Source organism: Maylandia zebra, linkage group LG3 (assembly GCF_041146795.1).
Source record: "Maylandia zebra isolate NMK-2024a linkage group LG3, Mzebra_GT3a, whole genome shotgun sequence".
Classification (NCBI taxonomy): domain Eukaryota; kingdom Metazoa; phylum Chordata; class Actinopteri; order Cichliformes; family Cichlidae; genus Maylandia; species Maylandia zebra.
The window spans coordinates 57845462-57855128 of NC_135169.1; positions in this window are offsets into that span (position 1 = coordinate 57845462).

A 9667-nucleotide genomic window follows, 5' to 3' on the forward strand; every position below is an offset into this window, starting at 1 on the left:
TTTTCACCGTTCAAATTTTAAACTATTCTGCTATTTTTGCTCTTTCTTGCTATGATTTTTGCTATTTTTAACTATTATACTTTTTAAAATATTCCACTTTTTTCCTTTAATTTGTCCCATTGAAATGAATGGGAAACTTCTGCAATTCTGCTAAAATTTGCTTGTTTTTGAAACTTAACTACTTCCTCATATTTTCACCTAGAACAACCATTCAAACTTTAAAATGTTCATAAATTATTGGGCTATTCAGGTATGATTCAGCTTTTTGAAATCTTTTACTGTTTTACTTTTATGCCTCTTAAAGTTTTGAGTTGCAAAATTGTGATTTTTCACAAAATACATGCGTTGTTATGGTTGCTATGCTCTTGGCTTCCAGTGTGTCACTGAAGGTTTTGCAATTTTCACTTCATGTCCGAACAACTTCTTGCTACTTGCTCAATTTTCACTCAACTTCCACAAATTATACATCAAAACGTAGGTATTTTTGCTGGCTTTCAGAAAATGTCACTATCATTGTTGTGGGATTTATAGAATTTTTGCAAATCTCCTCAGACCAACACAAGGTCTCAAAACTCTCCATATAAAGTCAATGGAGAGCTTGTTCAAAATCATCGCTGGATTTCTGTAATGAGAGGCATATTCGAATCGTCATATCTCCTTAACGAAGCAAAGTTAAGACATGAGGCTTGTCCCCGAATATCTTCAGACACCCCTGACGCTCACAATTCAAGAATTTCTTTCTCACCTATTACCGTTCTGAAATGAGTTGGACTTGTTTGAGGGTAGGAAATTCGTCCTTCGCTCAGATTTCTTCAGATTTCAAACTGTGGAAATGAACCACTTTTTTCTCTCGTCATAACTTTTTTTTGGATTTCCACAGAGACCTGAAAATTTCCATGACTGTTCACCAAAGCCTGCTGTCTCTTACGGTGAAAGAATGATATCGATACTCCAAATAGATTTCGAGTTACAAAGCGTTGTTTGAGGGCAAGTCAAGGCAGTATTTGCTTCGCTCTACTCAGTTATGGTGCATTAGAAGTCAAATATCTTTAATAATTCATATTTTAATGATAAATTGTAAACACTGGAAGATTCCTCCATCTCTTCTGAACAAAACGGTGTAAGAATGACCGCTCTAGCCCCTACGGTTTGGAAATTATGGTCATTTGTTTGAGGGGAGTCCTCACTATGAGAAATAGGCTGCAATAATCCTGTGCCTCTCTGTGCTGCGTGTGTAAAAAGAGGCACATGTTTTGGCGGGAAAAAGTACACAGGCTCTCTGATTGGTGGATTCAAATTCAGCAGCTCCCAGGCTGACCTAGAAACTTACTTCTCTCTCCCTGTGCATTTTTTTGCTGATTTTTTCATTTAACAAGTATATTTGAGGGACCCTCAGCATGTTGAGCATTTTTTCAGCTGTCCATTTTGCTTTTCCAATTTTTCTGTTTAACTGATTACTATTGTGCTAAATCATACTATTTCTGCTATTTTATAAGATTTGTGCCTAATATAGTATTTTTGCTAAATTACAGTATTTCTGCTTTTTATACTATTTGTGCTAAAACATAGTATTTCTACTAAATGTAGTATTTATGCTTAATCATACTATTTCTGCTTTTTATGGGATTTGTGCCTAATATAGTATTTCTGCTTTTTATAGGATTTTTGCTCAAACATAATATTTCTACTAAATGTAGTGTTTATGCTTAATCATCCTATTTCTGCTTTTTATAGGATTTGTGCTTAATATAGTATTTCTGCTAAATTATAGTATTTCTGCTTTTTATAGTATTTGTGCTAAAACATAGTATTTCTACTAAATGTAGTATTTATGCTTAATCATAGTATTTCTATATATTTCTATATATTTCTGCCAGGTCCCCAGGCAGCCAATCCTCTGTGAGGACTTAGACATTCAAATTTTCAAATCAGGGCCTGCACGGTTTCCCAGCCAATCATATATGTGTCCTGAGGCATTCAAATTTGCATATTGGGGCCTTCATGGCTTCTAAGCCAGCCAATCATATCTGAGGGCTGAGGAATTCAAATCCACAAATCAGGGCCTGCACAGCTTCCCAGCCAGCCAATCATGTATGTGGGCTCCAGGTATTCAAATTTGCATATTGGGGAATTCGTGGCTTCTAAGTCAACAAGTCATCCATGTCATATATCTCTAAAAATTCATATTTTAATGATAAATTGTCAACACTTGAAGATTCCCCCATCTCTTCTGAACAAAACGGTGTAAGAATGACCGCTCTAGCCCCTATGGTTAGGAAATTATGGTCATTTGTTTGAGGGGAATCCTCACTATGTGAAATAAACTGAAAGAAGCAGGTCTATGTCTCTGTGCTGCGTGTGTAAAAAGATGCACCTGTTTTGGCGGGAAAACGTAAACAGCCTCTCTGATTGGTGGATTCAAATTCAGCAGCTCCCAGGCTGACCTAGAAACTTAGTCCTCTCTCCCTGTGTGTGTGTGTGTGTGTGTGTGTGTGTGTGTGTGTGTGTGTGTGTGTGTGTGTGTGTGTGTTTAGTGGGAGAGAGAGGACCCTGCCCTTATTTGGCAGCATGTCATTGTAGGATTTAAATTGAACATAGTTAGACTGGTTGACTGGATTAGAGCCTGTGTTTGTGTGTCCCTCTGTGCATTTGTGTTTCAATAAGTTATTACTATTCTGCTAAATCATAGTATTTCTGGTACTTTTCGGTACTTGTGCTAAATACAGTATTTCTGCTAAATCATACTATTTCTGCTTTTCATAGGATTTATGCCTAATATAGTATTTCTGCTAAATTATAGTATTTCTGCTTTTTATAGGATTTGTGCCTAACATAGTATTTCTGCTAAATTATAGTATTTCTGCTTTTTATAGGATTTGTGCCTAACATAGTATTTCTGCTAAATTATAGTATTTCTGCTTTTTATACTATTTGTTCTAAATTATAGTATTTCTGCTTTTTATAGGATTTGTGCTTAATATAGTATTTCTGCTAAATTATAGTTTTTCTTCTTTTTATAGTATTTGTGCTAAAACATAGTATTTCTACTAAATGTAGTATTTACGCTTAATCATAGTATTTCTATATATTTCTGCCAGGTCCCCAGGCAGCCAATCCTCTGTGAGGACTGAGACATTCAAATTTTCAAATCAGGGCCTGCACAGTTTCCCAGCCAATCAAATAAGTGTCCTGAGGCATTCAAATTTGCATATTGGGGCCTTCGTGGCTTCTAAGCCAGCCAATCATATCTGAGGGCTGAGGAATTCAAATCCACAAATCAGGGCCTGCACGGCTTCCCAGCCAGCCAATCACATATGTGGTCTCAGGCATTCAAATTTGCATATTGGGGAATTCGTGGCTTCTAAGTCAACAAGTCATCCATGTCATATATCTCTAAAAATTCATATTTTAATATTAAATTGTCAACACTTGAAGATTCCCCCATCTCTTCTGAACAAAACGGTGTAAGAATGACCGTTCTAGCCCCTACGGTTAGGAAATTATGGTCATTTGTTTGAGGGGAGTCGTCACTATGAGAAATAGACTGCAAAAATCCTGTGTCTCTCTGTGCTGCTGCGTGTGTAAACAGATGCACCTGTTTTGGTGGGGAAAAGTGCACAGCCTCTCTGATTGGTGGATTCAAATTCACCAGCTCCCAGGCTGACCTAGAAACTTACTTCTCTCTCCGTGTGTGTGTGTGTGTGTGTGTGTGTGTGTGAGACAGAGAGAGAGAGAGAGAGAAAGCCTTTTAATGGGATGATCCCATTGTAAGATTCAAATTCAATATATTTAGACTGGTTGACTGAATTGGATCTTGTGTGTGTGTCTCTCTGTGCATGTGTGTTTCCTCATGTGTACATATTTGTAATTGTGTGGCAGTCATAAATTTTTTTGCTGATTTTTGTCATTTAACAAGTATATTTGAGGGAACCTCAGCATGTTCAGCATTTTTTCAGCTGTCCATTTTGCTTTTCCAATTTTTCTGTTTAACTTATTACTATTGTGCTAAATCACACTATTTCTGCTATTTTATAAGATTTGTGCTTAATATAGTATTTCTGCTTTTATAGGATTTGTGCTTAATATAGTATTTCTGCTAAATGTAGTATTTATGCTTAATCATACTATTTCTGCTTTTCATAGGATTTGTGCTTAATATAGTATTTCTGCTAAATTTAGTATTTCTGATTAATTATAGTCTTTCTACTAAATCATAGTACAGTATTTCTGCTTTTTATGGGATTTGTGCTAAAACAAAGTATTTCTACTAAATGTAGTATTTATGCTTAATCATACCATTTCTGCTTTTTATAGGATTTGTGCTTAATATAGTATTTCTGCTAAATTATAGTATTTCTGCCAAATTATAATATTTGTGCTAAAACATAGTCTTAATTTAAAATTACAATATTCATAGTTCATCACAGTGTCTCTGGTAAATCACAATATTTCTGCTCTGTTGTACTATTTTTCTAAATCATAGTGTTTCTGTAATGTTTAAGTATTTTTGGCTAAATATATTCTTTCTGTTATCTTATACTATTTCTCCTAAATTCTTGTATTTTTGAGAAGTTATCATGTTTCTGGTAAGTTACAATATTTCTGCTAAATTCTGCTATGCTATTGTATTTCTGCCAAGTATTATGTTTCCTCTAAGATATTGCAGTTCTGCTAAGTTATTCCATTTTAGCAAACTTCTTTTGCTTCTGCAAAGTTTTTACAATTTCTGCAACTTTTCAGCTTTTTCAGCTACTTTTTGCATACAGCTTCAGCTTTAAGCATCCACACTGCATTTTCGCAGGAAATGCAAATTTTTCTAGTTCTTTATTATTATTATTCTAGTTGCTTCCGTACACTTTTTGGCACTTAACTACTTCCACAATTTTCAGCCGATTTTCACCGTTCAAATTTTAAACTATTCTGCTATTTCTGCTAATTTACGCTACGATTTTTGCTATTTTTAACTATTATACTTTTTAAAATATTCCACTTTTTTCCTTTAATTTGTCCCATTGAAATGAATGGGAAACTTCTGCAATTCTGCTAAAATTTGCTTGTTTTTGAAACTTAACTACTTCCTCATATTTTCACCTAGAACAACCATTCAAACTTTAAAATGTTCACAAATTATTGGGCTATTCAGGTATGATTCAGCTTTTTCAAATCTTTTACTGTTTTACTTTTATGCCTCTTAAAGTTTTGAGTTGCAAAATTGTGATTTTTCACAAAATACATGTGTTGTTATGGTTGCTATGCTCTTGGCTTCCAGTGTGCCACTGAAGGTTTTGCAATTTTCACTTCATGTCCGAACAACTTCCTGCTACTTGCTCAATTTTCACTCAACTTCCACAAATTATACATCAAAACGTAGGTATTTTTGCTGACTTTCAGAAAATGTCACCATCATTGTCGTGGGATTTATAGAATTTTTGCAAATCTCCTCAGACTAACACAAGGTCAGAAAACTCTCCATATAAAGTGAATGGAGAGCTTGTTCAAAATCACCGCTGGATTTCTGTAATGAGAGGCATATTCGAATCGTCATATCTCCTTAACGAAGCAAAGTTAAGACATGAGGCTTGTCCCCGAATATCTTCAGACACCCCTGACGCTCACAATTCAAGAATTTCTTTCTCACCTATTACCGTTCTGAAATGAGTTGGACTTGTTTGAGGGTAGGAAATTCGTCCTTCGCTCAGATTTCTTCAGATTTCAAACTGTGGAAATGAACCACTTTTTTCTCTCGTCATAACTTTTTGTTGGATTTCCACAGAGACCTGAAAATTTCCATGATTGTTCACCAAAGCCTGCTGTCTCTTACGGTGAAAGAATGATATCGATACTCCAAATAGATTTCAAGTCACAAAGCGTTGTTTGAGGGCAAGTCAAGGCAGTTTTTGCTTCGCTCTACTCAGTTATGGTGCATTACAAGTCAAATATCTTTAATAATTCATATTTTAATGATAAATTGTAAACACTGGAAGATTCCCCCATCTCTTCTGAACAAAACGGTGTAAGAATGACCGCTCTAGCCCCTACGGTTTGGAAATTATGGTCATTTGTTTGAGGGGAGTCCTCACTATGAGAAATAGGCTGCAATAATCCTGTGCCTCTCTGTGCTGCGTGTGTAAAAAGAGGCACATGTTTTGGCGGGAAAAAGTACACAGGCTCTCTGATTGGTGGATTCAAATTCAGCAGCTCCCAGGCTGACCTAGAAACGTCCTTCTCTCTCCCTGTGCATTTTTTTGCTGATTTTTTCATTTAACAAGTATATTTGAGGGACCCTCAGCATGTTCAGCATTTTTTCAGCTGTCAATTTTGCTTTTCCAATTTTTCTGTTTAACTTATTACTATTGTGCTAAATAATACTATTTCTGCTATTTTATAAGATTTGTGCCTAATATAGTATTTCTGCTAAATTACAATATTTCTGCTTTTTATACTATTTGTGCTAAAACATAGTATTTCTACTAAATGTAGTATTTATGCTTAATCATACTATTTCTGCTTTTTATGGGATTTGTGCCTAATATAGTATTTCTGCTTTTTATAGGATTTTTGCTCAAACATAGTATTTCTACTAAATGTAGTGTTTATGCTTAATCATCCTATTTCTGCTTTTTATAGGATTTGTGCTTAATATAGTATTTCTGCTAAATTATAGTATTTCTGCTTTTTATAGTATTTGTGCTAAAACATAGTATTTCTACTAAATGTAGTATTTATGCTTAATCATAGTATTTCTATATATTTCTGCCAGGTCCCCAGGCAGCCAATCCTCTGTGAGGACTGAGAAATTCAAATTTTCAAATCAGGGCCTGCACGGCTTCCCAGCCAATCATATATGTGTCCTGAGGCATTCAAATTTGCATATTGGGGCCTTCATGGCTTCTAAGCCAGCCAATCCTATCTGAGGGCTGAGGAATTCAAATCCACAAATCAGGGCCTGCACAGCTTCCCAGCCAGCCAATCATGTATGTGGGCTCCAGGTATTCAAATTTGCATATTGGGGAATTCGTGGCTTCTAAGTCAACAAGTCATCCATGTCATATATCTCTAAAAATTCATATTTTAATGATAAATTGTCAACACTTGAAGATTCCCCCATCTCTTCTGAACAAAACGGTGTAAGAATGACCGCTCTAGCCCCTATGGTTAGGAAATTATGGTCATTTGTTTGAGGGGAATCCTCACTATGTGAAATAAACTGAAAGAAGCAGGTCTATGTCTCTGTGCTGCGTGTGTAAAAAAATGCTCCTGTTTTGGCGGGAAAACGTAAACAGCCTCTCTGATTGGTGGATTCAAATTCAGCAGCTCCCAGGCTTACCTAGAAACTTAGTCCTCACTCCCTGTGTGTGTGTGTGTGTGTGTGTGTGTGTGTGTGTGTGTGTGTGTGTGTGTGTGTGTGTGTGTGTGTGTTTAGTGGGAGAGAGAGGACCCTGCCCTTATTTGACAGCATGTCATTGTAGGATTTAAATTGAACATAGTTAGACTGGTTGACTGGATTAGAGCCTGTGTTTGTGTGTCCCTCTGTGCATTTGTGTTTCAATAAGTTATTACTATTCTGCTAAATCATATTATTTCTGGTACTTTTCGGTACTTGTGCTAAATGCAGTATTTCTGCTAAATCATAGTATTTCTGGTACTTTTCGGTACTTGTGCTAAATACAGTATTTCTGCTTTTCATAGGATTTATGCCTAATATAGTATTTCTGCTAAATTATAGTATTTCTGCTTTTTATAGGATTTGTGCCTAACATAGTATTTCTGCTAAATTATAGTATTTCTGCTTTTTATAGGATTTGTGCCTAACATAGTATTTCTGCTAAATTATAGTATTTCTGCTTTTTATACTATTTGTTCTAAATTATAGTATTTCTGCTTTTTATAGGATTTGTGCTTAATATAGTATTTCTGCTAAATTATAGTTTTTCTTCTTTTTATAGTATTTGTGCTAAAACATAGTATTTCTACTAAATGTAGTATTTATGCTTAATAATAGTATTTCTATATATTTCTGCCAGGTCCCCAGGCAGCCAATCCTCTGTGAGGACTGAGACATTCAAATTTTCAAATCAGGGCCTGCACAGTTTCCCAGCCAATCAAATAAGTGTCCTGAGGCATTCAAATTTGCATATTGGGGCCTTCGTGGCTTCTAAGCCAGCCAATCATATCTGAGGGCTGAGGAATTCAAATCCACAAATCAGGGCCTGCACGGCTTCCCAGCCAGCCAATCACATATGTGGTCTCAGGCATTCAAATTTGCATATTGGGGAATTCGTGGCTTCTAAGTCAACAAGTCATCCATGTCATATATCTCTAAAAATTCATATTTTAATATTAAATTGTCAACACTTGAAGATTCCCCCATCTCTTCTGAACAAAACGGTGTAAGAATGACCGTTCTAGCCCCTACGGTTAGGAAATTACGGTCATTTGTTTGAGGGGAGTCGTCACTATGAGAAATAGACTGCAAAAATCCTGTGTCTCTCTGTGCTGCTGCGTGTGTAAACAGATGCACCTGTTTTGGTGGGGAAAAGTGCACAGCCTCTCTGATTGGTGGATTCAAATTCACCAGCTCCCAGGCTGACCTAGAAACTTACTTCTCTCTCCCTGTGTGTGTGTGTGTGTGTGTGTGTGTGTGTGTGTGTGTGTGTGTGTGTGTGTGTGTGTGTGTTTGTGTGTGTGTGTGACAGAGAGAGAGAGAGAGAGAGAAAGCCTTTTAATGGGATGATCCCATTGTAAGATTCAAATTCAATATATTTAGACTGGTTGACTGAATTGGATCTTGTGTGTGTGTCTCTCTGTGCATGTGTGTTTCCTCATGTGTACATATTTGTAATTGTGTGGCAGTCATAAATTCTTTTGCTGATTTTTGTCATTTAACAAGTATATTTGAGGGACCCTCAGCATGTTCAGCATTTTTTCAGCTGTCCATTTTGCTTTTCCAATTTTTCTGTTTAACTTATTACTATTGTGCTAAATCACACTATTTCTGCTATTTTATAAGATTTGTGCTTAATATACTATTTTTGCTTTTATAGGATTTGTGCTTAATATAGTATTTCTGCTTTTTATAAGATTTGTGCTTAATATAGTATTTCTGCTAAATGTAGTATTTATGCTTAATCATACTATTTCTGCTTTTCATAGGATTTGTGCTTAATATAGTATTTCTGCTAAATTTAGTATTTCTGATTAATTATAGTCTTTCTACTAAATCATAGTACAGTATTTCTGCTTTTTATGGGATTTGTGCTAAAACAAAGTATTTCTACTAAATGTAGTATTTATGCTTAATCATACCATTTCTGCTTTTCATAGGATTTGTGCTTAATATAGTATTTCTGCTAAATTTAGTATTTCTGATTAATTATAGTTTTTCTACTAAATCATAGTACAGTATTTCTGCTTTTTATGGGATTTGTGCTAAAACAAAGTATTTCTACTAAATGTAGTATTTGTGCTTAATCATACCATTTATGCTTTTTATAGGATTTGTGCTTAATATAGTATTTCTGCTAAATTATAGTATTTCTGCCAAATTATAATATTTGTGCTAAAACATAGTCTTAATTTAAAATTACAATATTCATAGTTCATCACAGTGTCTCTGGTAAATCACAATATTTCTGCTCTGTTGTACTATTTTTCTAAATCATAGTGT